Source organism: Olea europaea, chromosome 8, assembly GCF_002742605.1.
Source record: "Olea europaea var. sylvestris chromosome 8, O_europaea_v1, whole genome shotgun sequence".
NCBI classification, from domain to species: Eukaryota; Viridiplantae; Streptophyta; class Magnoliopsida; order Lamiales; family Oleaceae; genus Olea; species Olea europaea.
This window is the reverse complement of record NC_036244.1, coordinates 10,880,152-10,899,019: the sequence shown is the minus strand read 5'-3', so window position 1 is coordinate 10,899,019 and position 18,868 is coordinate 10,880,152. Positions and strand designations below refer to the sequence as shown.

The 18,868-nt window shown below is 32.2% G+C and overlaps 1 long non-coding RNA gene across 4 annotated transcripts; it reads right to left on the bottom strand.

The window, feature by feature from the left end:
• Positions 1-4,701: 4,701 nt before the first annotated feature.
• LOC111398781 lies at positions 4,702-17,894 on the bottom strand. 4 transcript variants are annotated; one of them, XR_002703411.1, is made up of 4 exons: positions 17,493-17,894; positions 16,339-16,416; positions 8,606-8,702; positions 4,702-5,195 (listed from the first exon to the last, which is right to left on the bottom strand). It is a non-coding gene; the product is annotated as an uncharacterized LOC111398781 (long non-coding RNA). The 4 variants fall into 4 exon arrangements; XR_002703409.1 differs by having other exon boundaries at positions 4,702-5,198; positions 8,646-8,702; positions 17,493-17,892; XR_002703410.1 differs by having other exon boundaries at positions 8,646-8,702; positions 17,493-17,892.
• Positions 17,895-18,868: the final 974 nt, after the last annotated feature.

Here is an 18,868-nt window from a genome sequence, read left to right as displayed (position 1 = left end):
ATGAATCAAATTCGTCGGTAACATCATTCGAGGCAAAAGTATTTGTGGAATTGTTTCCATTGAATTCAAATTGAGATAATCAGATTAAAGTGGAAATTTTTAGAAATGTCCACTTTCACGTATTTATCTGTAAAAATGTTCATCGCTATAAATTCTTGTAAAAATGTCTATTTTGAAATAATTTAGATCAAAATATCTTTCTTAACAATTTATGATTCTACACAGAGACAAATTGGATATTTTTGCAATTAAAAAATTTATTAACCATTAAAATTGACAGATAACTTGTCCTATTTATTTCAAAAGTGCATATTTCAAATAACAATAAATGCAATTTTTTTCATTGACACGTGAATGTCGAGAATTACATTTCAAGTGTAGAGAAATGTCATGTTCGAAATGAAATGTCATTTTGGACATTTAATATGTCGAGAACATTTAATGTTGTGATCTGACATGTATATTTTTGAAACCTAAATTGAAGGGGGTCAAATATTGAGAATGACATTTGAAATGTCGAGAATATTATTTTAATGTAGCTTTTCATAGAAGCTATTTCTCGAAATCCATGACAAAATGGAAACAAATTAATGAAAAATTCTACTTGTATATAATTATTACACATAATGATATCCATAATGTGATATTATTGTTGATGTGCAAGTATGTGATTTGAATTAAAAATTGGATCCAGTGACACGTGTAATTATGTACACCATTATGTAGATAATTATATACACGTAGCACTTTTCGAAATTAATTGCTTCAATTCTTCATTAAGGGAATAATAGATAATTTAGTATTAAATTTAAGAGTTGGACATTTTTTAAAATACTCAGATATTTTGAAGTTGCTGCAAAGTTACAAGTGGACCCTCGTAACAACTTTTTGACTTTTTAGTCACAAGTTAAAGAATTTTACGGTGTCAGTGGCATCCACTCAAGATCTGATTGCGTTGTGGACTAATTTTGTCATATGTTGACAATAAAGCTCAAACTGTGAGCAATTTCACAAATGGTCACTAAAGTTTGTGTTATATTGCAAATTGATCCTTCAAATATTATTTTATTCACTTAGTCAACGAAGTTATATAATCGATATATGCCGTACTCCAATTTTGAAAGGAAAAAACGATACTTCCTATTAAAAACACACGCGTCCATGAACAGTAAAGAAAGCAACATCAACAGATAATCGACAATTTGGCAAGACAATTCACTTTGTTCCAATATTGTCTAGCCACATAGCGAGTCTCAATACCTTTGTTTATATCCTTTTAGCTTGTTCATAGCCTAGCAAACCCATAACTTAAGTGGGATGAAAAAGGTTAGCCTCGTTGACGAAATGGCTCATCTACAACGACAATAACTCCTCAATCCTTAAAAGAGAAATCCAACTGAAGTTGTAGAAACTTCAATTTCTCGATCGAAACAATCTTCATCAACATTTTATCATATTTTGACTCCCTTAAATCTTCTTATGTATCAAGGTTCCATATTTCAAAGTCATTCTGATAAGTGATGATGGACTTGTATATGCTACTTCCCTGCATTATAATAGAATTCTTTGCCGAGTAACTAGCACTGTATTGTCAAAATGTAATACACTCTTCCGTACTTATGACCCAATTCTTCCTGATCATATGATATATATTAAGGTTTTGTTTGATTCCCAATTTTTGAGAAATAAGTCTTTGTGTTTTGATCTATGGCTGAGGCAAGAAATAAATGGTTATATATTTGATCACAAAGTATATTCTCTTGACTATATATAAGGCTCAACCAATAACAATATTTTGGATGAATTTAAGAATAAAAAATCTTGGAGTTGAATCAAGAAATCAATAGATTGTGTTTTAGATCTTCAAAGAAATTATCTATAATGTAAAATAATGATTCAACCTGCCTTTGGGATGATCTAGGTTTTGATATATACAATATGAAGTATTTGAGGTTGAATAGGATTAGAAAATTAGCAAAAATCACGAACCTAGGATTTTCTGGATTAGAAAAGCCAGCTAGCATTCTCTGAGCAATCGTCAATATTTTTAATATAACTTTCTTACTCAATATCGAATTAAAATGATTCAAAGTGCATTGAAAAGTTAACTCAAAATACTACAATTATTCTAAAAGTAGCATTTTTTTCAATTGTAATGTTTTTTATGTGAAAAGTGCATTACAACTTGTGACTAAGAATTTGGAACATGACTTGTGCAACACTTTGACACTCCTTCAACTTCTAATTGCATTTCATTGGTCAATATATAATTTTTTGGACATCTTTGACTCCTTGAAGGACTGAACTACCAATCTTTCACTATTTTTATTTTAATTAGAACTTCATTACTTTAAATTTGTCTAAGGAATAATCAATTACAAATAGAGACATAACAATATGGATGCTATAATAGAGCGTCTGACAACTCTTATAGAAACTTAACCCCAAAAATTATTGCAACATAGATATTCCACTTGTACAAATTCAGGAAAGCGCCAGGAAAGATTCTGAAAACTGACTTGTTTGAGCTTTTTTTTTTTTTTTTTTTAAATGTATTTTGTAATAGTGTTATGATAAAGAATGTGTGATTAAAAATAAGGAAAAAAGTTTTGAATTTACGTGTAATATTATTTTATTGAAAAATTTGTGATTAAAATGAGATCAAATCACTGTTAAAGAATATATATTGATAAAAAATGGAGCTCGAACAAGGACTAAATCATCTAGTGTATGACTGGTTGTTAAACTTTTAAAAGAGTGGATCTTCCCTATTGAAATATATTATATATAGTAGTAGCTATTCAAATGTATATTGAGACAGTAGCTACTATGACTTCGGAGCAATTAAAGAAATTATTTTGAATAAATATCTCACTTCTATTGCTTGTCAATTAAATATGAACGGTTCATTCAATTATGACAAAGGGCAATGTGTGTTGGAAATTATAGTCGAAAATTTGAAGAATTGTCTTCTTTTTTCTTTCTTTTTTTTTTTTTTTGCCTAATAATAAATAAGGATGAGCACAAAGTGCAACGATTTTTAGAAAGAACTAGGCCTGATTTGAATCGGGATGTAAAAATAGTGAAAACATAGGAAATAACATTTGTGAACTTCTCCGAACAAGCTCTAGAGGCAGAACAGGCTAATTATCATATGTAAGATCCCACGAATATCATTTGTTCGGGGTAGAATGAGGCTATAATGTATCATATGAAGTATTGATTATAACAACAAGATGAACATAAAGAAAAGAATTTAATTTGGCATAGAAATTGGAGACTTTATTCAACTATAATGGAGAAAGAATCACAATAAATGTGTTTCTTACAATTATGCTAACTTCTGTAATGAACCCACTTGTAAAGAAGAGTAACCTATATATGGAGGATATATCAAAACCCTAACAATATTTTTAAAGATGGCAATAGTATTAAAAATGCATGCATAAAGAAAACAATATTTTTGCAATAAAAAAAGCGCATGGAATAAAGGAAATAATAATTTTTAAATAAAAAATGCGCGAAATAAAGGAAACAATATTTTTCTAAAAAAAATTCAATCGAATTTCGATCGCAAACCCAACAATTTTCATTTTAACACAAATTCCACTGTAATTAACTAAACTTTAAAATTTCTCCATTTGGAGAAAAAATTCGACTGCAAGGAATAAACTGAGCTCTTCAACAAGTACCAAACCAACTTCTCCAATGAATCAAAAATCCTCTACCTCTTCCACGTTATCCAATTAGGATAAATTAATCTAATCACTGCTCCAAAAAATTACCTCGAATTTAACCAAAAATCACAAATACTATAAAATTTACCAAACAAAGCCGAAACATAATCAACATGAAATGCTTTTGTAGAAGGTCCATGCTAGACTCAACACCTTAAAAATACACTTAAAGCTTGCGCAACAAATCAACATTCACATAGCTATCGTCACTTGGTCTCACCAAAGCGGTATTACCTATATCCTCTAAATTCGACCGAGTTGTATTCTTCAACATGGAACCCCTAACCAAAACCCAATGATATTATACAAAATGGAATATCTACCACGGTACTAAACATTTGCTAATTGTTTTTCACGAATTTTGCACAACCTTTGCAAAACGTATAATTGAAACATTTTTCGTCCCTCCAATACAATATGGATACCATTGCAAAGCCTCAATGCTTTACTTCCACCTCCGCCAAAGAAAGTGCACCCTTTTGAATCAAAAGTACTCAATGAGATGAGATTTTTCTTGAAATCTAGAATATGTTGAACCTAATAGAGTATTCTAACTGCCCTACCACTAGTTTAAGTCTAATTCTACCAAAACTACCACCAAGGTATGTTGTTTCCTATGACCACAACTATCTCATATGTTGAAAATAAATCTCGATTGGGACACATATAAATAGCAAAAGCTGTATTCAAAATCTAATTCTTATCGGGTTTGGAGTCGTCGTCAGAAATAGCCAACATATCTCCATCACTCGAGTAGTTCTATAAGACATCGGCTTTACCCGTAGTTTCTGATCGCTTTACCTTTTGATTTGCAGCTAAAGTTCATTTATTCTACAACTTGTTGTAATCTTTCTTGATGTGCCATTTCTTCTTACAAGAAAAACAAACTTAATTATTGAGATTAGATTTTGACCTACCACTTCTGTGACCACCATGAACACCAAAGCTTTTTCCATCTCTAGGGTTAGATCCAACTAGATGTTTTATTGTCTCTTTTGAAAACAAAACATTATACAAATCTTCAATGGTGAGAGTATCACGACTATACAAAATCTTATCTCTAAAAGAAGAGGGAAATAAACATTAAAAAAAAAATTAAGGCTAAATCTTCTTCATCTTACTTTGCCTCTAAATCTCTATATCCGCTGCGATCTCCTTAAAAACTATCAGGTGATCTTCCAAAGATCCCTCTTCTATCATGCAATGAGAATATAGACATTGAATCAGGTGCAATTTGTTGGTTGGACTATTAGTCATGTATAATTACTCCAATTTCAACCACAACAAAGTTGTCATTTTCTCCTTCGAAACGTCCTAAAAATGTCACTTGAAACATGAAAATGAATTTGTGAAAGTACCTTTCAATCCTTACATTGTTTCTCCTCCGTCAGGCATCTTATCAAATCTCAACAATTTATCTTCCAAATCCATCTGTATGGGTACATGTCATATCATCACCTGCTACAATAAGAATTTAGTGCTGCAATCATACTTCATGGTTGCCATCAAGAATAAGAACAAGAACCTTGAAACAAATAAAAAATCAAAGCTCTGAAACCACTTGTTGGGGATAGAAAGAAGTTATACGACATGATATGAAGTATTGATCACAAATATAAGATGAAGACAAAGACAAAAATTTAATTTGGCAGAGGAAGTGGAGATTTTATTCAACTATAATGGAGAAAGAATTATAACAATTGTGTTTCCCATAATTATTTTAATTTCTGTATTAAATCAGTTTATAAAAAAGAGCTATATATATATGGTACATATCAAAACCTTAACAATATTTTTAAAGAAGTAACAAAGTATCACAAATGCGTGAAATAAATGAAACAATATTTTCTCAATAAAAAATGGGTAGAATAAAGGCAAGAATATTTTCCTAATAAAAAACACATGGAATAAAGGAAGCAATATTTTCCCACAAGAAATCCAAACAAATTTAGGTCGCCAACCCGACAGTATCGTCCTAATATCCTTCAATGACCCGCATGGCAGGGGAATTGTATAAAATAATAATAACAGAGGCCTATACATGATGTCTGACATTCATCAAGAATTTGGGATAAAGTCATCGTCCAACTGTTCAAATGGATGGCTCTAACAATGCCCCCAATGTTATTAATCCTTGAAGGTTCACCTATTAAATGTTTTAATCATGGAAAATTAGGACATTATTGCTATGATGAATATGCACATTTGGCTACTAACATTCAGAGAGTAGACCTAGATATACTTATAATGTCCACACCAGCTTTACGAAGGAACAAAATAGTTCGAAATTGAGAGGTTAAGGTCAACTCTCATACCCTTCTTGCTAACCTCATCCTTCTAGATATGAAGGATTTTGATGCAATCCTCAGTACAGATTGGTTATCTAAATATTGAGGCAATTGAAATTGTAGGAGAAAGATAAATGATGCTTTCTACCTCCCGGACGGAGGAATGGTAATTTTTTTGAGAATCGAGCATCCTATCTTTGTTTACTCCTACTCTTTATCCCATACAAGCTCAAAAAATGATCTAGCGATGTTGTTCTGGTTATCTAGATAGTGTGCATAAGGAGGTTAAGTTGCAAACTTTAGTTGGAAAACATTCCAGCGGTTTAAGAATATCCTAATGTATTCCTATAAAGTTACCCAGACTACCACCAAACTAGGGAATAGAATTTGCTATTGATGTAGCTCCCGAAACCCATCCTATAACTAAAGATCCTATCATATGGCATCCATAGAACTTAATGAATTGAAAGTGCAACTACAAAAATTACTTGAGAAAAATTTTCCCTTTAGGGTGCTCAGTTCTTTTCATGAAATATAAAATAAAAAAGATGAAAGATGAAAGAAGTAGGAGAAATCTACGTTCTTGGCTCAAATCTTGAAATCAGACTATGAATATTTAAAATCCTTGTATATTTCGCCTTGAATTGATGTATAGACTAGTTTTTTGCTACCAAAATATGTAGACTATGATGAAGTTTAGGTTGACTGGAAGTTTCTCATGTTTTGGACGGCTTATGGTATATATAGATTGTCAAAAGATTGCATACAAAAAGTTTCCAACACAAACTAAGAAAACACAATTTTTTTACCCGGAATTTAAGCATGGATCATTTGGTGCGTAAGCACAATGCACATGATTTAGTTTCAGGAATGACTTTTTGTGACCTTGCTTACGCAAGGCTTGCAGGCCTAAGCATAGTACAAATTTTTACTGAATTTTATCACCTTTGTATTTTGATATTTTTTTAACAATTTCTCACCCATTCACTTCTTTTCAACTTCAATTGACTCTTGACATTCTATAATCGTCATCTTGCAACTCGACATAACTTTTGAATTATTACATTCTAGTCCCCGTAGTTTTGATTTCGCCATTTTTCTACATGTTTCGCCTGTTTTCTCCAATTCTTCATCAAATTATGAGTTTTATCTAGGAGCACAATATAACACGAATTAAGCTATATTTCATTAAAAGAATCACGAAATGTCATTATTTAAAGTCCTGAATAAGTTTATAAAATACACTTATCAAACTCCCAAATTTCAACATTTGTTTCTCCTCAAACAAAACCATAACATAATTTAAAACAAACACACAATCATCCAAAAATATTTAGCTAGTTAACTTGGTTTAACTTAGAATTGAATCATGATATTAAATCTAAGCACAGCTTCAAGATCACAATACAGAATCAAAGTCTACTTTTCCAATGCATAGTTGACGCGTAAGAGGGAAGAATTAAATGTTGCATAATGAGTTCATAAGTTGTTTCATTCTCGAACCTTAATAGTTAAATATATTCTCATTCTCATTCGTGAGATCACACACCCCAACTTTGTTCATTTTGTTCTTTTCAAGTATGTAATATAAGGTTGATTTTTATATTATTCCGACCTTTTTAGTTTAGGTAAATCTCACCAATTGCAGTTTAATATGTCAATGAACAAGGATTTTCTTTTAATTTTGATTGTTTCAATCTCTATGACTTAACTAGGCTAATAATTCCTTATCAAAAGTCAAATTTTCCTAAATAAATGTTTGGGGTTTAACAATTTCAACATTTTTTTGTTTGCAGCATTCTTTCCTTTAAACATTCTAAATTACCCCTTTAACGAGCTTTAAGTCAATGACTTCCAAGACAGTTGACTTTAGGACAACAGATTTTAATATCTTTATAGGCTTAATAACTCAAGTCATAAAGGTTACGAAGAGAAATTTTGAAATAAAATTTTTTTTGCCTTAGTGCAATGTCCCTCATTAAGTTTCTATCCAAGTAACCCAACCTTTAACTTAAGATTTTCACCAAATTTTATCCTATTAACTTTAGATAATCCACACAAGATTTTTAATTTCAAACATGGAATCCTCATCTATCTTAATATCTTCCTAAAAGAGTTAAATTCTCCCTAACTATTTCTAAATTTGGTCTAAGGATGTAGAATATAGTGGTTAGCATCTATGGTCCACTATTTCAGCTTATCCAATTATGAAATCTACTTATTTATACATAATGCTTAACTTAATTTATGTGCTCAATATATATCAACTCGCATAAAAAAGAAAAAAATTAACCTAAGTATGCAACATAATCATCATTTATAGATCAATTCATAATTCAATATATTCCTCATTATCAACCAAATCAGCTAACTCATACAAGCACACAAAAATACGTAGAAACAAATCTTTTCAAAATTTTCATAACTTTAAAATATCTTAAAGCAATAAAAGCACGCAAAACATACAAAAACAAAAGAAAATTCATGTTTTCAACCCCAAACTTTAACTAGACATTGTTCTCAATATCTTAAATTTTAGATCCCCATATAAGGGGTGGGAAAGATAAGAAGAAAATGCACCCCAGATATTGCGTGAAATTCAATGACTAGGTTTTCTTACTGCTCCCGTTGTCTCCTTGGTCAATGTTGGTTTTAAGTGTTCTGTGACTTCATGTTCCTGCTCAATGCAGTTAAATAAAGCATTAAGGATAAAAAATCTGAAACGTGTGTTACTTAACTCAAACATCTAATAAATTACTAATATATCAGGACATAAGGAGAAATAGGTGTGGATGATGAATCCCTAATATTGAATAAAAACAAATCTAAATAATATTAAACTATTCTAAGTTTAAAAAGCAAACTAAATAAAATGGATAAAAGTGTTGGATTGTCTCCCAATAAGCGCTTGTTTAAAGTTCTTAGCTCGACTCCTGTTACTTTTAAGTTCTTCATGGTGGCTTGAAAATGGAGTTTTCAGTCCTGCAATTTAGACACTGATTGCACTTCTTAGGTCATCCTTGAGTCTTCAAACAGTCATGTTTCCATTGTTGCCCTTACCAATAATTTCTCCTGTGTTTAGCCTGCTCTTGTAGCTCTCCTAAAGGCCTACTCGTTGGTAATCCTCAAAGTATGATGGTTGCTTGATTGGATTCTCCATGGTGAAGCTCTGCTGCTTATCCTCCTTCCTCAGGACTATCTTATCAGTATCAAAATTCAGCGATGCTCGACTTTTAGACAATAATGGCTTCTCAAGATTATTGGCATCTAATATGCCTCTTCTATGTCCAGAATAATGAAGTCAACTGAAAAAATAAATTTTCCCACTTTATATGCGTGTTTACGACCATTCCGTGGGGGTATTTCAGTGATTTATTCGCAAGCTGTAGGATAATATAAGCCGTCTTAGGATCTTTCAATCCTAATTTCTTGTAAAGAGGCACATGAATTACATTTATGCTTGCTTCTAAATCAATCAAACAATTTATATTATGTAAATTTCCTATGGAGTAAAGTATAGTAAGATTCCCTGGATATTTTAGTTTGAGAGAGATCCTGTGCCGGATGATCGCACTGCATTCTTTAGATAATGCTATCGTTTCGTGCTTGGGTGACTTCCTATTTTTGGTCAACATCTATTTCAAAAACTTGAAGCAGTTTGGGATATAAATGATCGTGTCAATGAATGGGATGTTTACATGCAACTTTTTGAGGACTTCCCAAAACTTAGTGAACTAACTCTCCATTTTGGTGTTTTGCAACCATTGAGGAGAAGGGATTAGAGATGAACTGTTGCCTTAAGCTGTGAGCTGTCTGAGGCTAAATGTTGATCCTTCTCTATTGCTTTTTCAAACTACTTTACCTCTTCTTTACCTTTAGTAGATATTTGAGTGTCCTCTGTCTCTTTCTTCTTTGTAGTGATTTTTAGTAACTGATGGCTTGAACTTGTCGCATTGTTGGCCGCCTTCTCAGTCTCTGAAGGGAATGGAATGGGTGGCACATAAGCCTTGATCATGGTGGCGAGAGTGAATGATGGTAGCTCTTTGATCTCAAAATTCACCGTCTCAATTGCAAGTACCTACTCTCTTGGATTTTTCTTTGTATCGCTAGGCAATGTACCTTGTAGTATATTGGCTATTGCAATTAGCATCTATCCCATATGCTGTTCCAAATTCTTGATAGAAGTCTGCTGATTCTGGAAAATGGTCTCACTCTTTGTGATGATTAAAAGATAGGAAATCTTCTAGTGACAGCCTCTGTTCTTGCTGATGTTGCTGCTGCTGTTGAAATCCTAGTAGCTCCAATTTGGATAGTAATTGCTATGATAGGTCTACTGCCTTTGGATGTTTTGTGCATAACAGACCTCTGCCGGCTGACCCATGTGACTAGAAACTAGAGGGCAACTTATCGTGATGTGATCTGCCCCACACTTGCGCACGTCGGAGCAAGAGTTTGTATCATATTCATAGAATGGGTCAAAGTGTCAAGTTTTCTCGTTATTGCCTCCATATATACTGTCAATGCTATCACTGCATCTATATTATATATACCAGCTATATTCCTCTGGACTTCTTTGTTGCTCGAAGACATCGATTAATTTTTGTTATTTCCTTATACAGCTCAGAAGCAGCATCCATGTCCATAGTCATTATCGATCCTCTCGCTGAAGCAACTACTATATTGTTGAATTCTTAGCATAGTCCTTAGTAAAAGAGTTATATTTGTGCTTGTTTAGGAATGCCAAAATTGAGACACTTTCTGAATAAGTTCTTATACCTTTCTCATGTCTCTGGACAGCTCTTGAGATCTTTTTGCTTAAATGTGTGGATTTCATTCCTTATTTGATAGACTCGAGATGGCGAGAAAAATTTCATCGTGAACTTTCACACCATGTCATTCTACGATAAGATGCTCCTGGCAGGTAACATGTGAACCTACTCTCTTACAACATCCTTTAGATTGTGAAAGAATAATCGCATTTGAAATGCATCAGCTAAAATCCCTTCATGATTGATAGTTTGCAACATATTTTCAAACTAGCCTTTGACCATTTAAAAAAAATGTTTTAACATTGAAATGGATATATAAATTATAAGTTACCACTTTTACCCTCACCTTCAACTGAAGAGAGGAGAGGAGAGAGAATAGGAAAAAAAAAAAAAAAAAAAAAGATTTCTCACAGTCGGTTGTAACAATAGGATTTGTTGCCATCCCTACAATCTACCCAATGTCAACAACAACAAAACTCAACTAATATCTTCAACAATGTTAGTTTTTTGTGTGATTAAGAGAATGATTTTTTATTTTGCATATCTTGTGGAATTTGTAATTTAAATTGTTATTTTTCATGTTTATTCTTTGTTATTTAGGTAGATTATTGGTTTACGATGAATTTAGGAAAAAAATTAAGCTTAGTCACCGAAAATGGCAATTTCCGACGAGAAACAATCGGCCTTGCCTACAGTGTTTACAGCCGGCCTTGCCAACTGTTTTTTTGGATTGACAGTTAGTTGGCCAATTTCTTTTTTTCTTTCTTTACTCCCTTTTTTTTCTTATTTTTTTTTCCTCGTTCTTTTTTTTGCCTTTATTTTTTTTTTCGTTGTATGATATCATACAATGTAATTTTTAGTAGTATGATTCAATAATATAACAGATAAAAAATATTCATCTATATTATCATAACATTTCAATTCAACTTCTAAAGATGTTAAAATATTTTTATGGAACAAGCTTTACCCAGAGAAATAAGCAAAAATTAATTTTCTTCGGGCTAAAAACTTGTAAACGAAAGAAAAGAAATATATAACTCGATTCTTACGTCATTGCGATTCTTACATCATTGCTTTTATGCACACGTACCGATGTCTATAGGAAACAAGACTTATTTTATAAAAAAAAAAGTTGAACCCCAATTTTGAGGGCCTCACCGTCCCACCTCTATAACTTTGTTAGGGAGGTAAATCGCGGGATGTGCCCCAACAGACCAGAGAACAAGAGCTGTCTGTACACTGCACGTACAAGGAGTCTAATTCCATGTTTCAGGAATCAAACCCCCAACTTATTTATAGTGACTGCAGCATGACTGAAGTAGGCACCTTTCTAAGCATATTCTGATAGTATTCAGACCTTGTGGCTGTTTAAAAACATTAGGTTATTCTTAACTTATTTCATATAAGGTAATATGGACCATCGTTGTGAATGAGAAATTGGATCCCATACTCAGGAATTCTTACACTAACACAATTATTCCCATCAATTAACAGTTGAATACTAGCGTCGAAAAAATCTCCTTTTCAAAAACAATAATATACAAACAATAGAAATTTCTATTTCCCAACTAAATCACTGCAGAAGAATAATAGACTTACACAGAATTCAAACCCTTCTACAATCTGCTTGGTATTAGATGAGAAATCTGTTCACTATTCTTGCAATCTTCACAGTGAACGAAAGCCTAATACTGTCAATTAAGATTTTTCTAAGGAAGAAGGGAATAAGAATTGTATAAATAGTAAGGAAGTGGGCATACCTTGAAGACGACAGGACCCAAAATCTACTAAATTAGCGTTACAAAAGGCTCTAAATCAGAGGAAAATGAAGAATTTTAGTGGAAAGAGGCAACTATGAAAAGAGGCGTGAGGATGGAGACCCAACCATGACAATAACTTCATCTTCTCTGAATGGCGTGAGGATGAGAAGGGGAATTGGAGAGTGGGAAAGATTTAGGGTATTATAATGAACATTTTAATGGTGATGGACTAATGGGTTTTGCCAATATTTAAGGGATGTTGCAAAAAGTTAAGATTTGTTTCGTTTGTATTTCAATTTTGATTCATTTTCAATATTTTATTTTGAGGGTTGAATTTCAAATTTCTAAAATTGCGTTTGGCATGTCATTTTCAAAAGATATTTCTCTAAATAAAAATCAGAAAACTCATTTTGTTTAAAATTTTGAAAATTTATTTTATGATATTTTTTATTATTTAGTAAAATATAATAAAAACAACGGACGGAGAATGTCGCAATAACATAACAACATGCATTTGAGGTCTTTAGTAACATCCATTACACATTGTCGTATCATTCTACTCTACGACAACATCAAAATTTGCGACATACATGTGAACGTTGTTAAATACCTATGGCAACATTTTTTGTCCGTTGGAAAAAATAAATTTTCTTGTAGAGAATTTTCCTCAATCTATAGAATTTTAGCAACAAATGTTCCTTGTCGCAAAAAATACACTCTATTGCATCATAAGCACTTTGTTGCAAAAAATAAAATTTTGTCGCCATAAATTTCCCACCAAAAAATATTTTAGTGCCTTGCTGCCCTTATGTTTTTAGTGACAATCTTAATTATTTGTCGCAACTTTTCACATTTCACAATAAATTTTTATGTCGCATTATTTTTTTTAATACTTATTTTTCCACCAACAATCTTTGGGACAAATCATAAAAATGTGTCATGCTAAATAACTTATTGCAACAATTTTTTGCATGTCGCGAAATCACAATTTTGTTGTAGTGCCAGCTCATCCAAATCCATCAGTAATAATCGCTGGCCAACTCTTCTATCACTCTCATCTCTTTCCAAATGTCATCTTATTAGAATTTTTTCGAAACTTGGAAGAAAACTAACAATCCATCTCGTTTGAACACCTCCGCTATATCTCCTCTTTCTCACCAGTACGAGCACTTATGCTCTCAGGTAATTTTTCCTAAACTTTCATTTTACACATATTGAATACAATCGCTTTCTCCAAATTGAACTAAATTGTTTAAGTCGTGTAATAATGGCTTTTGTGATTCACATTAGAATAATTATGGCTGTACTGGCGGGCCAGACCTACCCCGATACATGTGTGAGGGACCTGTGTAGACTCGTGAAATAATGGCATGTACAGTTAGCTCGATTCTTCACATTACATCCGTTTGGATTTCGAGTTGGGCCCAAATTTACCAACCCAACCGTCCACCCCTACCACTTACCCCTAAGAGAAAGCAATATAAGAGAATAAGTATACAAAAAAGAAACTTCATTAAAACAGGCATGTAAAGTGTTTAAGCTAGAAGGCTTCTAATTTCTAAAGCTTTGCTCGAGTAGTGGGTTCCACTTGTATTTATTAAGAAAGTAACTTGTTTCTATTAAGATTTGGATTTTCATCTTAAAAAGTCAATCTTATTAAGAGTAGTAGTCCAGGTCTTTATAAATTGGCCTATATTTTTATCTTTATTCGATGTGAAATTTTATCCCTTAACATAACTCCAAAAAATGGTAGCTAGTTTGAGCAAACCAATATTAAAATTTGTGTGCTTATCTTTTAAGTCTTAATAAGATAAAATTGCTTATTGGAGTTTCATGAACTTTGACACCACATTAAGACTTAAAATTCCATTTTAAAATATCAATCTTATTAAGTGGAGTAGTCAAACCCTTATAAATTGATCTATATTTTTCATTTTTATTTGACGCGAAATTTTGTATCTTCACATTGAATTTTCATTTTAAAGATCAACCTTATTAAGAGAAATAATCTAAACCCTTATAAGTTGATCTATGTTTTATCCTTACTCGATGTGAAATTTTATCTTAACATGCCTCTACAAGATAATGACTCATTTTGGCAGATCAATCTTAAAATCCATGTAATCATTTTTTAAGTCTTAATCGATCTAAATACTCATGAGAGTTTAATAGGCTCTGATGCCATATTAAGATTGAAAATTCTATCTTAAAAAGTCAACATTATTGAACGGTGTAATCCAAATCCAAATAATTTAGTTTACATTTTCATCTTTAATCAATGCGAAATTTATTCCTCAACATTTTCCAACTTGAGTATTAGATTCTACATGTATTTATAAAAATAGTAGTTAGTTTCCACCTTAACGACAGGACCCTAATTGAAAAGGAAAAATCTCTAGTAATGCATTTAACTAGAATTGGTTGATTATGTTCCTTACACAAGTGTCTAAACTACGGATTCTTAGGTGTCAAAATGTGAATTTTATATAGTTGGAAAAAAAAAATAATAATAATAAGGTGTGCACTATATTCAAAATGTGCCAAGAATAGTAAATATTGTCAAGGCAAGATGATGACGTCATTTTAATGTGAGCAGACTGCAGGTATTCAACTTGTAAAAATTTCTGATACAGATAGCTTGTAAAAATTATTGGAAAAATAAGCAAAGTTCGATATCATAAATATGGATAATAGAGAAAGAATAGTGCGAGGAGAGACAACTTGGCAAGGCTTAAGCAGACCACGGTATCATTCGACCAATCGAGTCCAAGTAAGTTTCCATATCTATTGGGCTTGAAGGACGACTGCATAATTTTTAAGTTTCATACCCTTTAATAGTTGCACTTTGCCGCTCTACAATATTGATTCTCATGCTGGAAAAAATTCCCTTCCTTTTTTTCGGTCAACGGAACATAGGAAATCCAATACACTCATTTCGGCAATAATCGAAATGGAATTATTCTAGTAGTACAATCGAATTTGACAATATACTTACAAGAGGGAAATCCACGATTTTTTAATTTAACATGGGGCCCAACCTCCCCTCATTTGTGTAGTTGTCAACCAAAGTTGCCAATCCCAATTGTACACGTGGCATAATTGAACCTCTTAAGATGATAATTAACCTATTGAATTTGAGGTGATGTCTAATATTTTAAGATGATAAAAATTGGAAAAAAAATTAGGCCTTAATTAACCCTATTATAAAAAGAAAACTGTTTGACGTTAGGAAGTCAACCAAATCTCAGCTTATTTTCTTTGACTAAATTCAGTTCAATCTTATCTACTTCAAAATCATGAAAAAACAAATCTTGTTTGATTAATTAATCTATATAGTTCGATCTTGATTCGGTTGAAAGCAAAGAAAACAACCAGTTAAAAAACCCTTTTTTAGTTATCTTCTACCCCCCATTGCTTGTCATTTTACATGCCACTTCATGTCGATGTTAAACATATGGGTGACCCTAAATCCCCTTATTGTTCGTTTCTCTATAACATAAAAGTGTGTTAGAAAAGAGACAAGAAAAGGAGCATAGAATTAAAGCAACACCTCAACAACTCAATCATAGATGCTATAATAGCCCCCCTCCTTCCCTGGACGAATACACTCAAAACAGCAATCTTACAGTTAGAGTATTCAATATAGTTATTATGTGCGTCTGTGCAATTGTTGATCCTCTAATAATCAATCATATAAGTGGATCAGGCCGTAATTATATAAGCCGACAATGTTTCAAACATTTTCAATCTCTTCAATAACAAGTTAGGGCAAGCCATTACTTACCTGAGAAGTAGAATTTCTATGAAAACTGTAGAGTTACACCTTCGAGAATTCCAATCACAAGACTCACAACTCACGACCCTAAAACAAAAATTTCACATCAAACGCTAATACAAATATAAACATGATCACCAAATCAAACGCTAATACAAATATGAACATGATCATCAAACTTAGGGAAATAACAATTGCAAATTTTACCTATCATTCTATCAAACTAAGTTATTCAAATTAATTATAAACTATTTTACACTTACACATGATAGGAGATAGCATTAGGAATAAAAAACTCTAACATTCACTTTAGCCCACCTCTGATTTTTAATCACTAGTTCATGTTTTTTGTACCAGCATTGTTACTAAAGCCACGTGTTACTAAAGCAAATTTGCAATTTAGAAAAATCATACACACCAACAAATACAGTGATCATGCATCTTACAATACTTACAAATGGATTACCTTTTGGATCTAGTCAATATACTCTTTAGTAGTTCTTTTAATAGATTGTGGTTTCTCCCCTTGAAATGAGGGCCTAGATTTTTGTGGCACATTGCTAATGTCTGCAAGCTTTCGCCTTGCAGCACTTCCAAGACACGGATTTGTAAATTTTTCACCTTTAAGTTTATCTAGAGTTTTCAATTCAGAAATCTAAAAGCTAATCAATAAACACTGCATAAATCATTCTACAGGAACAAACTCAAAAAATAAAAACTCGGAAATAATTATAAATTTGAAAATAATCCAAATTCTTTTATTCACAGCGAGAAAGCCCTAATCATCACCAAAAGATCACAAATTCACTATTAAGATCTATAACACAGATAATTAGGGTTCTTTGGTCAATAGAATATTTCTATTTTAAACAGATTAGTAAGTTAATTATCCAATTTCTTGCTGAAATTTCACAAAGAGCTAAACGCAAAGCCTCAAACCCTAATAGGCACTTCAAGGTGAAAAAACTACTTAAGCCAAAATGACACAATAAACCATACTAATACAGTTACAATATATTCAAGCATCACATGAATTTCACAAAAAGCATACAAGTACATCAAAAAGAGGGTTCACGTACATATTCAAAAAGCTCATAATTTTGGTATTACTAAAAATTTAAATTGACCAGAAAAAATAATTACAAACTGGAATCAAGAACTACCTCCGGCTATTACAGCATTCTTCGAGCTAGAATCACAGAACCTTCCATTTTCCACTGCAATTTGAGCCTTAATACACTTTTCTCTCTAAATTGTTCAACTAACCCGAATTTCTATGATTGCCAAAATATGCCTAGCTTTCTCTCTCTATGTGAGAGTGCGCGCTAGCGATAGAGAGACTTGAGGCTTTAATGAATTGAGCGAACTGCGAAGCCAAGTAGCCAACTAACCAAGTGAGGAAATGTAGGATTCTGGAAGTCTGGAACTGGAACTCTGGAAGAGTGGAAATCTGGAACTGGATCTCTGGAAGCGGAAGAAGGAGAAGTCGAGCGAGAGAGACGGTCAGATGGAAGCGTTTGGGGAAAATGGATTAGGATTACGGGCTTGAGAGTTTTGGGCTACTCTTACTGGGCCTCAGCTGCCATTGTTGAAATAATAATAAAAAAAAAAAGGGGGCTAGCAATATCCTCCCCCCTTTGATTTTAGGTTTGAGGCACAGGCCTCATCCGCCTCACCTCAGAATCGGGCTTATAAACTAAGCATGTAAAGTTTAAGCTAGAAGGCTTCTAATTTCTAAAGCTTTGCTCGAGTATTGGGTTCCACTTGTATTTATTAAGAAAGTAACTTATTCTTATTAAGATTTGGATTTTCATATTAAAAAGTCAAACTTATTAAGGGTAGCAGTCCAAATCCTTATAAATTGGTTTATATTTTCACATTTATTCGATAGGAAATTTTATCCCTTAACATAAGTCCGAAAAATGGTGGCTAATTTGAGCAAACCAATATTAGAATTCATGTGCTCATCTTTTAAGTCTTAATCAGATAAAATTACTTATTGCAGTTTCATGAACTTTGACATCACATTAAGACTGAGTTTTATCTTAAAATATCAATCTTATTAAGAGGAGTAGTCCAAACTCTTATAAATTGATCTATATTTTCATTTTTATTTGATTTGAAATTTTATCCCTTAACATTGGATTTTTATTTTAAAGGGGAATAACCTAAACCCTTATAAGTTGATCTATATATTTTTTTTTTATTTAATGTGAAATTTTATCTTATCGTGCCTTTACAAGATAGTGGCTCGTTTTAGCAAATTAATCTTAAAATTTGTTTGCTCATTTTTTAAGTCTTAATCGATCTAAATGCTAATTAAAGTTTAATGAGCTCTGATACCATATTAAAATTTGAAATTTTATCTTAAAAAGTCAACATTATTGAAAGGTGTAACCCAGACCCAAATAGGTTATTCTATATTTTAATCCTTAATCGATGCAAAATTTATTCCTCAACACTTTCCAACTTGAGTATTAGATTCTACGTGTATTTATAAAGATAGAAGTAAGTTTCCACCTTAACGACAGGAGCCTAA